General features: G+C 46.5%; 2 protein-coding genes across 6 annotated transcripts in view; both read right to left on the reverse strand.

The window, feature by feature from the left end:
- The window catches only part of ABCA3 (ATP binding cassette subfamily A member 3), a 45,665-nt gene extending 39,324 nt beyond the window's left edge, over window positions 1–6,341 (reverse strand). For 3 of the 5 annotated variants that reach the window (XM_012743614.3, XM_012743609.3, XM_012743608.3), the window contains exons 1-2: window positions 6,202–6,329; window positions 4,827–5,041 (exon numbers count right to left, since the gene is read on the reverse strand). The gene's annotated coding sequence lies outside the window, so the exon portion shown is untranslated. Of the gene's footprint in view, window positions 1–126; window positions 5,042–6,201 lie in introns of all 5 variants that reach the window. The other 2 variants (XM_075994978.1, XM_012743612.3) reach the window with 2 other exon arrangements.
- Window positions 1–18,177, reverse strand: part of RNPS1 (RNA binding protein with serine rich domain 1) — a 337,992-nt gene that overhangs the window by 56,252 nt on the left and 263,563 nt on the right. The window lies entirely within an intron of this gene.

Raw genomic sequence — 18,177 nt, forward strand, 5'->3', positions numbered from 1 at the left:
AGTTACCCCAGGACTCTTTCCTGACACATTAAAATATAAGATACTTTTCATATCCTGTACTTCTATACTTAGAAGGATTATACTTCTGTAGCCTCCTAACCCTGCTCTGGCTTCCAGTGTTGTTACCTTTTCCAGGTGAAGAAGCCAGGAGGAAGTACCTGGCCCCAAATCACACAGCAAGAAAGCCACAGAGCCAGGATCGGAACCTCAGCCCGAGTTGCAACTTCAAAGTCTGTTCTCACCACTACACTACCACATCCTTGTGGATCCTAAAACCAGTGAACTTCTTTATAACATTTTAATATATTGCTCCTAGAACATTGGAAACCAAAAGGAAAAAGTGTCCCATAAGCCCCACCACCTCCACAGGTACTTCACGTGTTCCCGCGCCCCACAGCACCCAGGCTGCTGTTCTGTGCGTGCCAGGCATTAGCTAAAGTCTCCCTGAATGCTATGCTCGGATCTGTTCTGTTTGGGTAAAAGGCATTTGAAGGAGGAGGTCCCGGAATTACAAAATCTGGAAAGCTTTCTGGTTATGAAAGCATATGTACCCGAGAGAAGGAAGTTAAAGTTCCTTAAAACACTCGACCCTGTGGCTGCACAGAGAGTCCCCAGACATGACGGCTGTGGCCCAGACCAGCACAGGAGCTGGGCCCCTTCAGCTACTCCAAGGCAAACACTCAGGACTGCAGCCACTTGCAAAGCTGCCACCTCCGCCCGACAAGAGCTTGTCAAGAACTTCCCTCTAAGGAGGGCTCACTTCACTTGTCCCAGGGACAAGGCCGGGAAGGGGAAGGCAAACCTCTTTTCCCCTCTACTAAAAAGTTTGTGTGCTTACTGTTAAGATATTCAACATTACACCAATCACTGAGTATTTCAATGTTTGTTTTTTAGGTGAGCAACTGAATTGCGGCACAGTGAGCACATACTGTGGGCTGCTAGTTTCTGAGAACTCTCTTGACGACACACAGGATTCCTCTAAAAATGGTCTTTCCAGTAACTGTGGTGAAGCAAGCATGACAGGTACTTAATTAATGTTTGCTGGTAGAATCTGGGGCCTCTTAGGATACACAAGACAAGAAACATTTATTCATTCCACAAACATTTGCCCAGGTTTTACTACGTGATGGGCATTTGTGCGAGGTGTGAAGGATTTGGGAATGAGAATGATAATGTTCTGAATCGCAGTCTATGAATGCTTGTATGCATTGTACTTGCTGTAACTGATGCTGAATAAAACATCACAAGACTCTGGAGAAGACTGGAATTAATTGTGTGTGTGTATGTGTGTGTGTGTGTGAGGGTGAGTATGACAGAGAGATGGCCCAGGTGGGCGACAAAGAGGAGGTGACAAGGGAGACCAGTGTGGAGGGGCTCATTGGCTGGGGTGGGGAGGGCATTACAGGATCCTGGAAAGGTGAAAGAAAGAGTGAGTATGGGGAACAGAAGGTCGTGCTGGGTGCTGGGACAGCAACAGGAAGAACAGCAGTGGGAATGAGCCGGAAAGGGAAGGAGACATGGGCTCCACGTTGCCAGGGCCTTGCGTGCTGCACCAAGAAGGGGGCTGGGGTGTGTACAAATGTGCAGTGACAATGCTTGAGGGGGTAGGGTTTGGTTTAATCTTTTACCCAGTATATTATCTTTTGGGGGGGGGAGTTGGTGAATGAAATAAATATTTGAAAATTTCAATTCAATGGAGCCTGTGGATAAAATGCCCAAACACCATTAAATATTGTGAAAACAACAGGCTGAAAACAGCAGGCACACTTACAGAGTATGGTTCCTGCCCACGGACCTTACTAGTGGTCTCTGAGTGGGGTGAGCAAGACAGTCCGTGGCAGTGAAGGAATGGTGAGAAAATCTACTTATCAGTATTTCTCTTTAAAAATGTGGGAAAACAGGCCAGACGTAGTGGCTCAGGCCTGTAATCCTAGCACTCTGGGAGGCTGAGGCGGGCGGATTCCTCGAGGTCAGGAGTTCGAAACCAGCCTGAGTGAGACCCTGTCTCTACTAAAAGTAGAAAGAAATTAATTGAACAACTAAAAATATATATACAAAAAATTAGTCGGGCATGGTGGCGCATGCCTGTAGTCCCAGCTACTCGGGAGGCTGAGGCAGTAGGATCACTTGAGCCCAGGAGATTGAGGTTGCTGTGAGCTAGGACACCATGGCACTCACTCTAGCCTGGGCAACAAAGTGAGACTCTATCTCAAAAAAAAAAAAAGTGGGAAAACATTGGTTTTACTGGTAGATGGAGCCTGGTGCTAGCGCCAGCCTGTGCATCAGGGCTACGGCATCCTGACAGAGGAGGAAGAGATGCCCTGTGACGTGGGTGGGGACGGTGACAGTGGGTCCTCATCCACAAGTTGACTTTAGGCATCTCAGACATGCTGGAGTTTACATGCTTCAGGATATTATGGTTGTGTTCAATTAACAAGCAATGACAACAAGACCCCAAAATAGCCAAAGCTTTATACTACTTTGTATTGATTGGGTAAGTGACCATTAGTTATCTTTTGTGTGATATGGAGGTTCACTGGTTGTCTATGACTTCATGAAAAGTTTCAAATCCAGAGACCTTTTTTCTCAATGACTGTAGGAGTGTGCCAATTAGCCTTTTTGGGGTTTTTTTTTGTTTGTTTTTTTCTTTTGAGATAGGGTTTCACTTTGTTGCCCAGACTAGAGTGCAGTGGTATCATCATAGCCCTCCTCAAAGTCCTGGGCTCAAGTGATCTGCCTGCCTCATCCTCCTGAGTAGCTGGGACTACAGGCATGTGCCACCATGCCCAGCTAATATTTTTTATTTTTTGTGTAGAGATGTGGGTCTCACTATGTTGCGCAGGCTGATCTTGACTCCTGGCCTCAAGCAATCCTCCCTTCTCAGCTTTCCAAAGTGCTGGGATTATAGGCATGAGCCACCATGCTTGGCTACTTTTTTCTTCTAAACAAACACACTTAAATCTGTCCCTTCAAGGAAAAGGTAACAATGCCATGAGTTACAGTTTTCAAAATAATTTGTTCCAAGAACAGTGCATTTGTGAAAACAGATGTTTGAAGATGTGAGTGCATTGCCAATGATGGTACAAGAATATCATCTACTTGAACACTTATACCTGCACACTAAAAAACCTTCAAAACCAGAAGTCCCACCTTCCCTGATAGCCTCTGATCATACATCAGCCCAAATTCATCCAGGGCCCTCACGTGATTGGTGACTGGGATAGAAAAATGAGTCCCCTCCTGCACCAGGTGTACAGTGTTTACTTGTGAACACTCCAGGGAACAGCATCTGAAATAAACAGAACTTAGAACCAGACCTTCAAATGCTGCACTTAAGTTTCACAAGGCGTGCATACATGGGTTGTGGACTTGATCATATGGTTTTCATTTTAAGAAAACATGTTTATGCAATAGTTTTTGTACCACTTATATGTTGGAAAAACATAATCATGTTTACTTCACCTCTCACCTCTTTAAAAGACCTATATTTCTGTACATTTCTATGTCCGCAATATATCATGACTATAGTATATGGCTTTAATTTATAATTAAATTATATATATATATATTGCATTGATGCTCAAATTCTTGCACATAAAGCAGTGCACAGAAAAAAGTATGAGGATGACTTGTTTACACAGCAGCCCTTGTTCGGATAAGATGGGAACAAATGCACAAGCCACATCCACTGTCCCAGAGCCCCTGAGGCCGGGCGGGAGGCTGTGGTCATCCGCATAGCAGCCCAGGTGGAGTCCCAGCGCACTGGTTCTCACACTCAGCACCACCAGCTCTGTCCAGGGTTGGAAGTGGCTATCCAGGATCACAAGGCTCTGGGTTTACACTGAAGCTCCTTGAAGGGGTTGGCAGGGTGTATTTTTAAGCCATAGATGTGGTTTAAAGGATGCTATTGGGAGAGAGTTCCACAAAATCTTCCCTAACCCTTGCTGCGGCCTCAGTCTCATTTCCCTGTCTGGCTGGCTGTTCTGCCTCTCTAGGGTAGGAAATGAGGTAATGAGGCAATCGAGAATCCCCAGAGAGAGGTAACCATGGATCTTCTGTAACAAGCCAGGTAGTAAGGACCTCATTACACAGCTCCCTCAAAGGCGCCTATCTGCCTCTTGCCTCCAAACCTCTCCAAATGCCGCAAACCCTCTGAGCCATTCAAAGGAATGGGAGCTGCAGGATTCTCCCAGCACAACGACTGATGTACCTTACTCTTCCCCACAAACTGGGGGCCTTCAGCATTTTGTTTGCTTAGGCTATCACCCAACATACCTGCTGAACCCTACCTGTCACTTCCCAGCCTGCTTCTAGCACCACACCCTCTGTGAAGCAGTCTCTGATGAGCCTGTTTCAGGCAGGGGTTTGTATTCATTCATCTTGGCTGTCTGCACAGTGGAATTTTCTGGGGCACTTTAAGACAGAAACTGATGTCTGAGGTCCACCCCTGGAGATTCTGGGCTCTTCTGGGAATGGGAACATTTCCCCAGGGGATTGTAATGTGCAGCCTTGGTGGAGACCCAGCCACTTCTCCTCTACCTCTGGGCACCTGCAGCACCTTTTCTCAACATGTCACGTGGTACTCATCTTGTTCCATTTTATGTCACAGCAATTTGTGAATATATCTATCACCTCTTTAGCTCCACCCTAAGGTCTCTAAGAGGGGGGACCATGTCCAGTTAATCTTTCAATCAGGCGCAGAGCCTTCTCCACCAGGGCAGACTCCAGAGTTTTAAAGGCTTCCCCTGCACAGGCTCAACAGCTGAGACATCTGTGCCATTTTGAGAAGCAGGGCTGGAGAAAAAACTGTAAATTAGGGATCTTACCTGGGCCTTCCCAGTTGAGACTAAGACAAAATAGGTTCCCATGAGACTGCCTGGCACATGCACTGTGGAACACTAATGTCTTTTTAGAAACAACTGCAGCTACCCTCTTGTTCCAAAAGGCTGTCTGGTCAGAATGGTGGCAGATCACCGTAGAGAGGGAAAGATGTCATCCTCTTTGTCAGATATGGTAAGCGAAGGTTCAGTTAAAACATTCCCTGTGGAGTTAAGATAAAGCATGGGGAAATTCCCATGGCATGCATTTTTACCTGTTTCCCCCTTTGTTTTACATTTCCCACCAGACCCACTCGCTAAAAGGAAACTGTCTTAGTGTTTTCAAGTTTACAAAAAGTGGCACCCAGACTTTCTGAATAAAATGATATGGCTGCTCAGAAAAAAACTGTCAAACTCTTCCACTTGCACCTCGCCCGGGCCTCCGCGGTCAGAGGGTCTTAGCCACTCATTCGCCCAGCATTTCCTGAGCACCTGTTATGTGCCAGGAATACCAATACCAACGCGATCCCACCCGAGCCTTCAAGGAGCTGCAGTCCAGGAGGCCGACAGGCAAACAAACAGAAATGACACACTCTCGTTCAGCCATGTACAAGGAAGTGTGGAGAGACATCCCTCCAGGCAACAAATCGACACCAAGCATCTGCCTACCCTGAGCCCTCGCTCAGAAGACAGGCCGGGCCCCCACGGAGCTTGGAGTCGTCCTGGAAAGGAGCCAGAACCTAGGGAACACCAACTCATAGCGCGCACGCAGCGACCATGGCCACCAGGGAGGGCGAGGCGGCCCTTGGGCTGCTGCCGGCCCCTCCGCTCCGACACCCCACAGGGGAGGGCGACGCAGGCTCCCACCACTGACGGTGGGCGGCTGGATGGATCCCCCTCAGGGGCTGACCGGAGTGAGGGGGTGGGGGCAGGGACCCATTCCCACCCACGCCGGGAGCCTGCGGAGCCAAGCCGGGCATCCCTGCGGCCCTGCCTCTGTCGCCAGCCAGCCCGGGACGCGGGTCGCCACGCCCAGGGGTGCGCGGCAGGAGCCGGCGCGTCTGCCCGCACCAGGGCTGCCGGGTGCCAAAGGTCGGCCGCCCGGCTCCGCACAAAGAATTCCGCAGTGACGCCGGCTCGGGCGAGGTGAAGTTTCTCCGCGCGGAGCCGGCTTCGGAAGCTGCCCGCAGTGCCGCGGACACACCCAGGCGCGCGAGGCAGAGCCCCCTCCGCCGCGGGAGCCGCACCTGCGGGAGCCGGGCGGAGCGCGGGGAGCAGGGCGGGCCCGGGCGGCCCGGGACTCCGGCCGGCGAGGGTGGGAAAGGCGAGCCCGGGCACGGAGGCGGGCCCGGAGCCGCGAGCCCCGGGTCCCGGAGACACTCACCGACCCTCAGCGCCGGGGCGGCGGCGGCGCGCAGCCTCTCGCGGGGTCCCCTCCCTCGCCCCGCGGCTGCGTTCCAGTCTCGCACGGGCGGCGGCAGCCGGCGCTGACGGCTGCGACGCCGCCCTGCGGAGAGGCGGTGCCTGCGACCCGCGACGGGCGGACGCACTCGGCCGCGCGGGCGCCTGCAGGGGGCGCGCTGGGTTGCGCGTGCGCAGTCGGCTGCCCCTGCGGGTGCCCGGTTCGTCCCCGGCCGCCTCGGCTGCCCGGGCCGGCCCGACCCCGCGCCTGCGCAGTGCCCCGCGCGTGCCGTCCGCGTCGGCGCGCGCGAAGTCGGCCACGCTGCGGGTGCGCGTCGCGCCTGCGTGGCGCCCGCGCCCACGTCCACGTCCACCTCCGCCGGGGTACCGCGGTGGAGGTTCCCAGTGCGACGCCGAGCGCGGGTGCTGCGGGCCCTGAGGAGAATGGCTTTGTGCACATGCTTGTCACAGCAGTCGAAGTAATCACATCGGGAAATTCCCCTTTCGTTGCTCTTTTCCCACTTCCCCTCCGCGCTCTCCCCAGAGCTCCTCCTTTCTTGGGCCCCTCGCAGGTGGCTCGTCGCTCCTGTCCAAGGGAAGGCGGGATGAGGGCCAGGAACCTTCTGGAATTTGGCCATGGCGTGGGCGTCGAGTTTATGGGAGAAGACCCGGTATCCCAGAGTGTGGCCCAGTCATGGCCTCAATTCGGGAGCGCGGAGACCTCCAGGTCCTGCGGCCAGGTCGGGGTCACCTCAGGCAGGGGTCCGGGCCTAGGTCGGGTCACCTGGGGGGACAGGCCTGGGGCTAGGTTGGGTCACCGGGTCGGAGTCACCTGTGGGGATCCCCATGGCCAGGCAGGGGTCACTATGGTGTGGCCAGGACCCGGCAGGGTGAGGGTCTCCCGGGCGGGAGCGAGGGGTGTGGGCGCGGGGCGTGCCCAACAGTCGCTGCCGGCCGGGTCCATTGGGTCCCCGGAGCCACCAGTCAGCGGCAGGACCACGGTGAGAAGTGTCCGTGGTCCCGGCGCCCGCCCTTCTGCGGGCGTCCCAGCCAGTGGTGGCCGGGCCCGGAGCCCCGGGGGCCCGCACCTGGAGAGCCACCTTCGACTCAGCCCGCCCATCCCGGCGCCCCACCCGCCTCCCGCTCCGAGATGGGGCTGACAGAACGGTAATGTAATGCCCTGGTTAAGGGCTGATGTCTCTCAGCCCCTGGGACTCCTTACGGAGCGGCTCCTTGCCCCATTGTCTTTATAACATCTTTAATTCTCTGAGATGTCGTTCTTGTTAGCCCAGGAGGTGGACTCCATGAGGGAAAGGGTTTTGTCTGCTTCCTCTGTAGAGCCAGGGTCCTAGAGTGCCTGGCACAGAGGGGGCCCTTGTTAAATATTTGTTCAATGAAGGAGTCTCAAAGGCATGACTTCAAATCTTGGCCCACTCCTTAACTAGTATAGATAATATCGTTTTACCTTTCTGAACCTGAATTTCCTATCCTTGAAATTGAAATGATAATAATAGCAAACTCAAAATTTTGTTTTGTTGTTGTTTTATTTATTTATTTTTTTCAGCATATTTTTTTTTTTTTTTTGAGACAGAGTCTCACTTTGTTGCCCAGGCTAGAGTGAGTGCCGTGGCGTCAGCCTAGCTCACAGCAACCTCAAACTCCTGGGCTCGAGTGATCCTTCTGCCTCAGCCTCCCCGGTAGCTGGGACTACAGGCATGCGCCACCATGCCCGGCTAATTTTTTATATATATATCAGTTGGCCAATTAATTTCTTTGTATTTATAGTAGAGACGGGGTCTCACTCTTGCTCAGGCTGGTTTTGAACTCCTGACCTTGAGCAATCCGCCCGCCTCGGCCTCCCAAGAGCTAGGATTACAGGCGTGAGCCACAGCGCCCGGCCTTTTTCAGCATATTATGGGGGTACAAATGTTAAGGTTACGTATATAACCTTAACCTGCCCCTCCTCCCCGTTTTATCTTTTTTTTTGAGGGTCAAATAAGAAAAAGCATGTTTAAGTGCTTATCACAATGCCTGGCACAGAAACGTCAAATAAATAGTGTTATAATGTGAGTAGGCTGGAGATTTACATAGACTACAAGGCCCTAGTTTCTATAATGAGCATATAGGAAAAAAGCAGTTGAATGCAGTTACAGATGGGTGGGGGAGTAGATTTTTAATGTGCTGCAAAAATCTTAAAAACCATTCTCTCCATCTTTTCTCACAAATTGCACACCCATCCTCAACCAAAAAGGCCTCCCCATTCTCTACTCCCTGCCAGAAACCTGTGTGAACTGGTCATCTGGACCTTCTCTTCACCCTGCCACATCCTCACTCAGTGATATTTTTCTTTTGAAAACCAATCCTCTGCTGGCACTGGTGGCATGAACCAGTAGTCTAACTACTTAGGAGGCTGAGGTGGGAGGATCACTTGAGCCCAGGAGTTGGAGGCTGCAGCAAGCTGTGATTGTGCCACAGCACTCCAGCCTGGGCCACAGTGAGAAAGTGAGAAAACCGCCCAAAACAACAATCCTTGCATTTTTTCCAGCCCTTTCTCAACCTGATCCCAGTTCTGCATAACAAAATCTAGTAACAGCTTGCTAACTCAGAATTTCCTTTAGATGAAGATGATGGTGGAAGTTTTGGAAACCAATTTTTTCTATTCTCAGTCATCCAGCTAATTTTTTCTATTTTTAGTAGAGATGGGGTGTCACTCTTGCTGATGCTGGTGACATCATACCCAGATGACTTTTTTTTTTTCTTTTTTGTAGAGATAAGTTCTTGCTGTGTTGCTCAGGTTGCTCTGGAACTTCTGACCTCAAGAAATCCTCTCACCCTTGGCTTCCTGGAGTGCTAGGATTATAGGCATGATCCACTGTGCCCAACCCCCAACAATACATTGTTAGAAGCAAAGATAGAACAATTGAAAATAATATAGACTGGGCCTGTCTTTAAAAAAAATCCTGTGTGTTTTGCCCATTCATCCCTTTGTCTCTCGACCCCTGGCAACCATTAATTTTTTTAGATCAGATTCACATGGTAGACATTTTCTTTTTTTTTTTTTTTTATTTTTTTTAATTTATTTATTTATTTTTTTTGACCTGGCAATAGACTGATGGATTTTAAATTTTTTTTTTTTTTTTTTTTTTTTGAGACAAGAGTCTCGCTTTGTTGCCCAGGCTAGAGTGAGTGCCGTGGCGTCAGCCTAGCTCACAGCAACCTCAAACTCCTGGGCTCAAGCAATCCTTCTGCCTCAGCCTCCTGAGTAGCTGGGATTACATGCATGTGCCACCATGCCCGGCTAATTTTTTCTATATATATTAGTTGGCCAATTAATTTCTTCCTATTTATAGTAGAGACAGGGTCTCACTCTTGCTCAGACTGGTTTTGAACTCCTGACCTCGAGCAATCCACCTGCCTCGGCCTCCCAGAGTGCTAGGATTACAGGCGTGAGCCACCACACCTGGCCCGGTAGACATTTTCATCCCAAGGATAATTGGAATGCATACTTTAAATCAGAATTATACTAACAATGATGAATTATCATCCAAAAAGTATTTTTTACAAGAACTCCATTTAGACACTCCTTAATGAACCACATTAATTTCTCAGCCTCTTGTTAGGAAGCAGAGGTCAAGGCTTCTAGAAGCAGTAAACTGAGGACCAGTGAGCCTTAGCTGTGGTAAGAGACAGAACCCCATCACTGCCAACCAGATTCAAGCCCTGGGATTGGACATAGTATCTGCTTTTAGTCGCCACCCTGGGGAGCTATTCATAACATAATGTAAATTGACTGGCAAATTAGTGATATTTTACTGGAATTGCATTTATAGAAAAAGAAAATGTTCAATAGGAAAAGCCTTAAATTCCTCAGTAAATACCTCCTTAGGTAATCCCTACATATTCCCCAAACCATACTGACAATAAGTGTGCTACTAAGGTGCTGTAGCTCCCCAGAAAGGAAATTGACTCACCTGTAATCTCAGCACTCTGGGAGGCTGAGGTGGGAGGATTGCTTGAGGTCAGGGGTTGGAGATCAACCTGAGCAAGAGCGAGACCCTGTCTCTATTAAAAAATAGAAAAATTAGCCAGGTGTGTTGGGCAGCACCTGTAGTCTCAGCTATTCAGGAGGCTGAGGCAGGAGAATTGCTTGAACCCTGGAGTTTGAGGTTGCAGTGAGCTGTGATGATGCCACTGCACTCTAGCCCAGATGACAGAGTGAGACTCTTTCAAAAAAAAAGCAAGAGAGGAAAAAAAGTTTAAAAAGACAGGAAATTGAATACAGGCAAGGTGGCTCCTGCCTATAATCTCAGCACTTTGGGAGACCAAGGTGGGAGGATCACTTGAGGCCAGGAGTTTGAAACCAGCCTGGGCAACATGGCCAGACCCTGTCACTACAAAATATAAAAAGTTAGCTGGGTATGGTGGTATACCCCTGTAGTCCCAGCTACTCAGGACTCACTGGGCAAGGAGGATGGCTTGAGCCCAGGAGTTTGAAGCTGCAGTGAGCTCTGATCATGCCACTGCACTCTACCCTGGGCAACAGAGCAAGACCCTGTCTCTTAAAAAAAACAAAAAAGTAAAAGGGAAATTGTCTCTAGTTTCCTTATCATGAAGGACCGTGAATCGTGGTGAATTACCACTTTTCCCTCCACTGTTCTGTATTGGGTGACTTGAGTGGTCATATTCTCATTTTTTAGCTAAAAGTGCCAGACCCTGGGGAGACATACCTAGAACAGGACCAGAGGAATGCACATTACCCAGCAGCCTAGCTTTGCTGCTGGATACCGAAACTGCACAAAACCTGGTAGATCTTCTTTTGTAGAGGAAGTGAGTATGTTTTATATTGTACATAGATGGTTTATTGTATTATGAGGATTCTCGAAACTTTATGTATAGGAAGAAGGATTTCTTTTTGAGGAGCAGAAAAGAGGTACACTTTCCCTCCCCCTTTTTGCTCATAATAGAAAACTGTTTTGATTGTGGTGTGTGTTGGGGGGGTAACCATTCCACATGGTTCAGGAGGTACTGACTCTTTCTCCCCCTTTTTCCTTGTCCTCCTCCCACCTGCCACCTTGCTGGCACCTAAGCAAAGCAAACCAGAGTCTTCCTTGGGATTTTTTTATGGAGGAAGGAGACATTCTTTTCTCTGGGATTTCTGATATGAGCCTAGAGCTCCAGGGGGCCATTGCAGCCACTGTATGTTCAGAGACTGCCTGACAAGAGGCTACATGGAGGAAGGTAGAATGGAGAGAGAGACAGAGCCCTGGTTACATTACTTGAATACATGGGTTCAGCTGTGTTCTGTAGCATATTCCACTTGGGATCTCCAGTTGGGCAAAAAAATGAATCTTCCCTTTTTATCTTTTCTTTCTTTCTTTTTTTTTTTTTTTTTTTGGCTTAAGCTATGTTGGGTTGGATTTCTGTTACTTGTAATGGAGAGAATTCCTACTTGGTATATCAGTTTAACTTTGTGACTTGAACTGGGCTAATAGCAGAGATATAGAAAGAAGTAGATGGGTTGAGAAATCTTTCAGAGACAGAGTCATGAGGACTCACTAATGGATTTGATATGAGAAGTGAGGGAAGGAGAATGATTGAGGTCGGAACCTAGGTTTTTGGCTTAGGTAACTGGTAGAGATTTACCATTTACTACAGATCCCAGAAGAAAAGCAATATATCAGCTCTTCCTTTTTAAATTTAAGGTTACATTATAACTTAATTGTTTATATAATTAGTCCCCTGTTGGTGGGTACTGGGCTCTTTACATTCTTTTGTTATTATAAATATACTGCAATGAGTAATCTACGCGTTATTTCATACTAGTGCAGGTGTGTCTATAGAATAGATTACCAGAAGTGGAGTCGAGGGGCCAATGGCCTTTCCTAATGTTGTTCAGGCAGAAATTCTGAATAGCTGCTGTGTTGCTTATTTTCAGTCCATTTTTTTATTCTTCTTTCTGGATCATCTGTTTCCCCAAATAAGCATCCTCAGGTTTTCCTTTATTACCCTCCTTGCTTATTTGGGACCCCTTTGAATCCTTTTCTCAGACTCTAGCTTGAAGGTGGCGATTCATCATGTGTGTTTTGTGGAGACCTTGCAGAAACGGCAACGGCCTGTGTTTGGACTGTGTGGCAGCCCAGCTTCTCTTTGCCCATGCCTGCCTCCTTTGCACCCCACAAGGACTAGGTCAAAAGTGTTCCCCAGGAACGTCCTGTGCAGAAATCTCTCTCAGTGTCTGCTCTATAGTTTAGATAAGATCCATGGCTGATCAATCTTTTTATGATAACGTTTTACTTGGACACAGTGCCTTCGATACAGAATTGCTGCATTAACAGATGGTTGTGCATTACAAACTTTTAAATAAACCTTCTTTATAAAGAAACAGCCCACCTCTATTATTACAAATTTAAAAAGATGCTTAGTAGGAAAATCTCCATCTGCTCATATTTTTTTCCTGTCCCGTTCCACTGAATGGTAACTGTGGTTGGAGAAAACCACGTATTCCCATTGTCTCTGGCTTTTATTTTCTTGTTTTGGGATAGTCATGAGCCAAAATGCTGTCTCATCTAGATGGTGAGAGTTAAGGTTGGCAAATTCACAACACAAGTTTTTAAAGAATTAAGTTTTGGGTGTTTTGGTAGCTGGATATTGTTCCCAGCTCTTCACTGTTCCTTGCATAAAGTTTTACATCCATACCCTTCACTTTGTGGCTTTGCGGAAGTCCAGGCTAGGGATGGTAAGAGTAGGCGTGGTGCTTTAAAGGGATTGGATTCTGGGTATACTTTGAAGGTAGAGCCGACAGTGTGTGCTGACAAACAGGATTTAAGCTGTAAGAAAGAAGTCAAGAATAATCCTGTTAGAAGTAAATACTGTTAATGTTTTGGTGTATAAACTTCCAGTTCCTTGTATGCATGTTCATACTATTTATTTATTTATGTAGTTATCATAGTTAGAGACAGGGTCACGCTCAGTCACCCAGGCTGGAGTGCCGTGGATTGATCATAGCTCACTTTAACCTTGAATTCCTGGGCTCAAGCAATCCTCCTATCTCAGTCTCCCAAGTAGCTAGGACTATAGGCATGCACCACCACGCCTGGATAATTTTTTAATTTTTTGTAGAGACAGGGTCTTTACTATGTTGCCCAGACTGGTCTTGAACTGCTGGCCCTAAGCAATCCTCCTGCCTTGGCCTCCTAAAGTGCTGAGATTGCAGGTGTGAGCTGCTGCACCCAGCCCTATACTTTTTAATTTTTTAAAAATAATAAATGAAGTTATCCTCTACCTACTACTTGTAACCAGATTGTTTCATAACATGTTATTTTCCTGTGTTATTAAATAATTACATCAGTCTTGTAAAAAGAATAATCCTGTTTAACTGAAATGATGGAACTGATGTTAGTTGAGAAGAGGAAGACTGTAAGACAGCCTGATGTAAGGGAAATATGACTAGGCCAGTTTGGCCATGTCAGCTTTGAGATGAAACACATGGAGACATCAAGCAGGCAATTGGATAACTGAGTCTAGATTTAGAGGGAAAGTGCCGGCTGGAGGTAGAAATTTAGAAGCCATCAGCAGATACGTGCATTCAAACCTAAGAGCTGAGTGAGATGGCCTAAGAAGTGAGTATCGCTGTAAAAGACAAGAGAACACAGACTAAGCCCTGGAGTACTTTCATATTCAGAGGTTGGAGAGGAGAAAGAATCAGCAAGACAGACTCAGAAGGAACTGCTAGAGGGGTAGGAGGAAAAGTAGTCCAGCCCAGTGATCTGAAAGCCCAAAGGAAGAAAGCTTTCCAAGTGGAGCCTGGTGGCTCATGCCTGTTATTATCCTAGTACTCTGGGAGGCTGCGACAGGAGGATTGTTTAAGGTCAGGAACTCAAGGCCAGCTTCAGTACCAGCGAGACTGTCTCTACCAAAAATAGAAAAAATTAGCCAGGCATGTTGGCACATGCCTGTAGTCCCAGCTACTCGGGAGGCTGAGGCAGCAGGATCGCTTGAGCCCAGGAATTTGAGGTTGCTGTGAGATAGGCTGATGCCACTGCACTCTAGCTGGGGCAACAGTGTGAGACTCTGTCTCAAAAAAAGAAAAAAATTGGCCGGGAATGGTGGTGCTCATGTAGCCCCAACTACTGGGGAGGCTGAGGCAGGAGGATCGCTCAGGCCCAGGAGTTTGAGGTTGCTGTGAGCTAGGCTGACACCACTGATCCCAGGAACCCAGGTGACAGAGTGAGACTATGTCTCAAAAAAAAAAAAAAGTTTTCCAGAATGAAAGAGTAAAACTTTCAACATGCATAATATTTCCCTTCATTTGTTTCCTGACTAGTGATGAGTCCTCCTCTTCATCTAGAAAAGTGGCAGTGTTCAAGAAGTTAAAACTTCTTCTCTGGAAGAATTTCATCTTAAAGGTGGGTATTGTTATATGTGGGGAAAATGTAAGTCCTTGGGAGGGAGCGAATATTTAATTCAAATTGTTTTATAATAATGGGTTAAAAAAAATTAAGACCTTTACTTGTAAAGGGGCTTTTTTCTGCAAACAAGTCATGTTTCCCCAGTATTGTGTTAACCCTAATTATTATAGATGACGTCATTGTTACTGATGTCTAGCCATTGGTGTTACAGAAAAGCTAAAGGAAGATGTTTCTAGCTAATTCTCATTCTATTTTTTTTTTTTCATGTGTTATATAGGGTGGCTAGAAGAAATGAAAGTGTTCTTAATGGAAGAACATTCACCACATAGTGATTTACACTTATGTTCTGTTTTGGGTTAACACATAGCTTTTGTTTTTATTTTAGAAGCGGAAGACTCTGGTAACAATCCTTGAAATCTTGATGCCATTACTGTTTTCTGCAGTTGTGTTGTATCTTCGTTTCAATAGTGTGCCAAGAAAAAGATCTTCTGGTTACTATCGTGCATTTGATATCAGTTTACTGCCAGAATTCTTCTATCATTTTCCTTTGAAAAATAGATTTCAACTGGTTTATATCCCTTCCAAAAGTGAAACTTTGAAGGCTGTCACTGGAATGGTGGAACAAAGCTTTGATGTTGAGTTTGAAGGTTAGCCATAAAGATGGGGTAAGGATAGGGAGGGTGTTTTTATAAAGTATAGTGTGAAGTTTTTCCCTGAGAGTTGTTGGTAGTGATTCCAGAGCTGGGGTCTGCAAATTCTAGGCAGCCTACAGAGGGATGGTTGGGGGGAAGCTGCCCATGAAGTATTTTTATTATTCCAGACAACACACTAGAGAATTATATATTTATGTCACAAGGCTTCAAGGCTAATTAAAATGTTAAATGTTAAGTATTTGCTTTTAACTCACTATTGTGATACCCATCATCTCTGATTGATCAGAAGGTCTGATTGGCACTTAAACGTCTCGGACTAATAAAAAATGGAAAGCATTCAGCATTCAGAGATTCTGACATAGCCTTCCAGCTGGTCTCTCTGCTTCTCCTCTTGTCCCATTTTAATCCCATCTCTATGTGGAGGTAGAAAGATCTTCAAAAGGTTGGTAGGATTTGGCCAGTCCCCTGTTTAACCTCTTCAGTGTCTTCCCACGGCAGTCAGAGTAAACTCTGACTCTTCTCTGGGACTGACCCTGCTTTTCTGCCCAGCCTTACCTGTTCGACTCCTCCCTGTGCTCCTGCACCCTGGCCATGCTGGCGCCTGTCGGTTCCTGTCCTTAGAGCCTTTGCCCCCAGCCTTCCCTGTGCATTGCTTCCTCGTGTCCTTCAGGTTTCAGCTGCAGTGACACTTAGGAAGACAGCTAAATGGCTTTAGGTTGCTCACTTCTACCTTCTCTTTCACAGAACCTTGTGTGATACCTTCTTCGCATTTTTATAAATGTTTAATTACATGTTCACTTCCTTGCTTTCTGTGTATTGTCTGCCTCTCCCCACGAAACTCCACCTCTGAGGGCAGGACCACATCTGTTATGTTCACCACTGTGCCTGTTGTGCCTGGCACAGAGGAGATGCTCAATAAATATTTATTGAATAGATTAATGCAGTTAGGTAGATAAGATTTTTCAGAATGTGGAAGCCACAGGAGAAAATTTTTAAAAATTACTATAATTGCTCTATATGCTATTGTAAAAGTATTCTAATAAGATATAGGGCACAAAGTGAAAAGAGTTTTCGTCTCCCAGCTCTAGTACCACTCAGTGGAGACAGTTCTTTTAAAGGCTGTCCGTGGTGAAATGTGCAGAAACCATTGTTTTGAAAGTTGTGCTTTATGCTTGTCTAGTATCCTAAAATACTACATATTCTAACTCACTTCATAAATATGAGATTATGAAATTTGAAAAAAACATGAAATTTTCTCTGGGGCGGGTAAGTTAGTTAAGACAAGAATGATACAGAATAAGCCGTGTGAGATAGGATGGCGGTGGGTGTCAGAAGCAAGGGGCTGCCCAGGTAAGGGCAGAAAGTAGCAAGGCTCTGGGGTGGAAAATACTCAGGTGTCTAAAGGCCCGAAAGTCAGCACGCCAGCCTGAAGTGCTTTGAGAGGGTGGTTTGAGATGAGCTGTGAAGAGCTGGGAGGAGCCACATCCTTTAGAGCCTTGCAGGCCACATTAAAGTAGTTGGGTTTTCTTCTGCATGCAAAGGCAGCCACTGAAGGGGTTTCAAGAAGAGGAGTTATACAATGTAATTTGTTATAAATGAGATTTCTGTGGCCATTCTCTGGAAGTGTGATTGGAAGGAGGCAGTATTTGCAGAAATTCTTGAGGAAAAAGATAATGAATGATGGAAATATGTAGTTGAATTTAAGACAGTTTTGGAGTTATAGGTCATCAGTCAGACGACCTCCTGCCTCTTTTGAGCCTTCTCAGCAATTCCTCCCTCTGGAGAAATATTTCCATCTGGGTTTGATTTCCCCCTCACTTTTAAATAAGCCTCAATCACCTTCACTTTAGAAGAAAGCATTTCCTATTCTGTCTTCCCTGTAATATCCTTCCTCAGACAATTTAATTTCCCCCCCATCAATGTCTTGAAAGTTTATTTCTATTTTATTTCCCACTCATTTCATAACTTACTATAATCTGTATTCTACTCTCAATACCATACTGATAGCTAAGAAAACGTCATCCATGTCTTGCTAATTGTCAAATATACTGTTTTCTTTCCAGTCTCCTATTTGTCCTCACTGTAGCAAGGATGCTTTTAACTACTCCTTCCTTGGAATTCTGTTCCCCTTTGAATCCTAAGGTAGTGTTGTCCTCTGCTTCTACCTTCCTCCTGCCTCCCTTTCAGTCTTCTCGGCTTTCATGTCCTCTAAGCAGCTCCTTGCCTTCCTCTTCTTCCTCTCTCCTTAGGACGACGGTGGTACGTGAAAGAGTACAGGTTTAAAGTAAAACGTTAAAGCTTTCATCCCAGATCCCACTTCCCAGAAGAATTATTTAATGCATTAAAATGTATTTTTCTGGGATTTAACATTTAAAAAAAAACACCTTAAAATTTACAATAAAATAGGAGTTCTTTGCACTGAAAATTCCAAACAGCACAAGATAAAGAATGAAAGGTAAATTTCCTCTTCATGCCATCCCCTAAGCAAATCCTCTGCCCCAGAAGCGATGACAAATAACAGTTTGATGATCCTTTCTAAACTGTGGTGGACATGTGTTCTGTTTCTTCTTTCTCCATTTGACATACATAGCCTGTTTCTTTCTGGGGGTCTGATCCCTCTGCCACTCTCAGACCATGTACTGCTGGTGTTGTTGACTCCACCCTGAGCTCAGGATGGATCATGTAACCTGTGTCTAAACCAGTTTTCACTTTGCATTCCCCTTGCTACAGTGATCTGTCCAGGAAGAACACTTAGTAGGAGTTAATGCGACAGTGAGGTCTTTCTTGGGGATTTCTAAGAAGAGATTAGTGCCATTCCATTTCTGGTAATATAGTAGACTAGATTATTTGAATCAATCCTCCAGTTGAAAAACAAATGCTAGATAAAATATTAAAATT

The sequence above is a fragment of the Microcebus murinus genome, chromosome 19 (genome assembly GCF_040939455.1).
Source record: "Microcebus murinus isolate Inina chromosome 19, M.murinus_Inina_mat1.0, whole genome shotgun sequence".
Taxonomy (NCBI): domain Eukaryota; kingdom Metazoa; phylum Chordata; class Mammalia; order Primates; family Cheirogaleidae; genus Microcebus; species Microcebus murinus.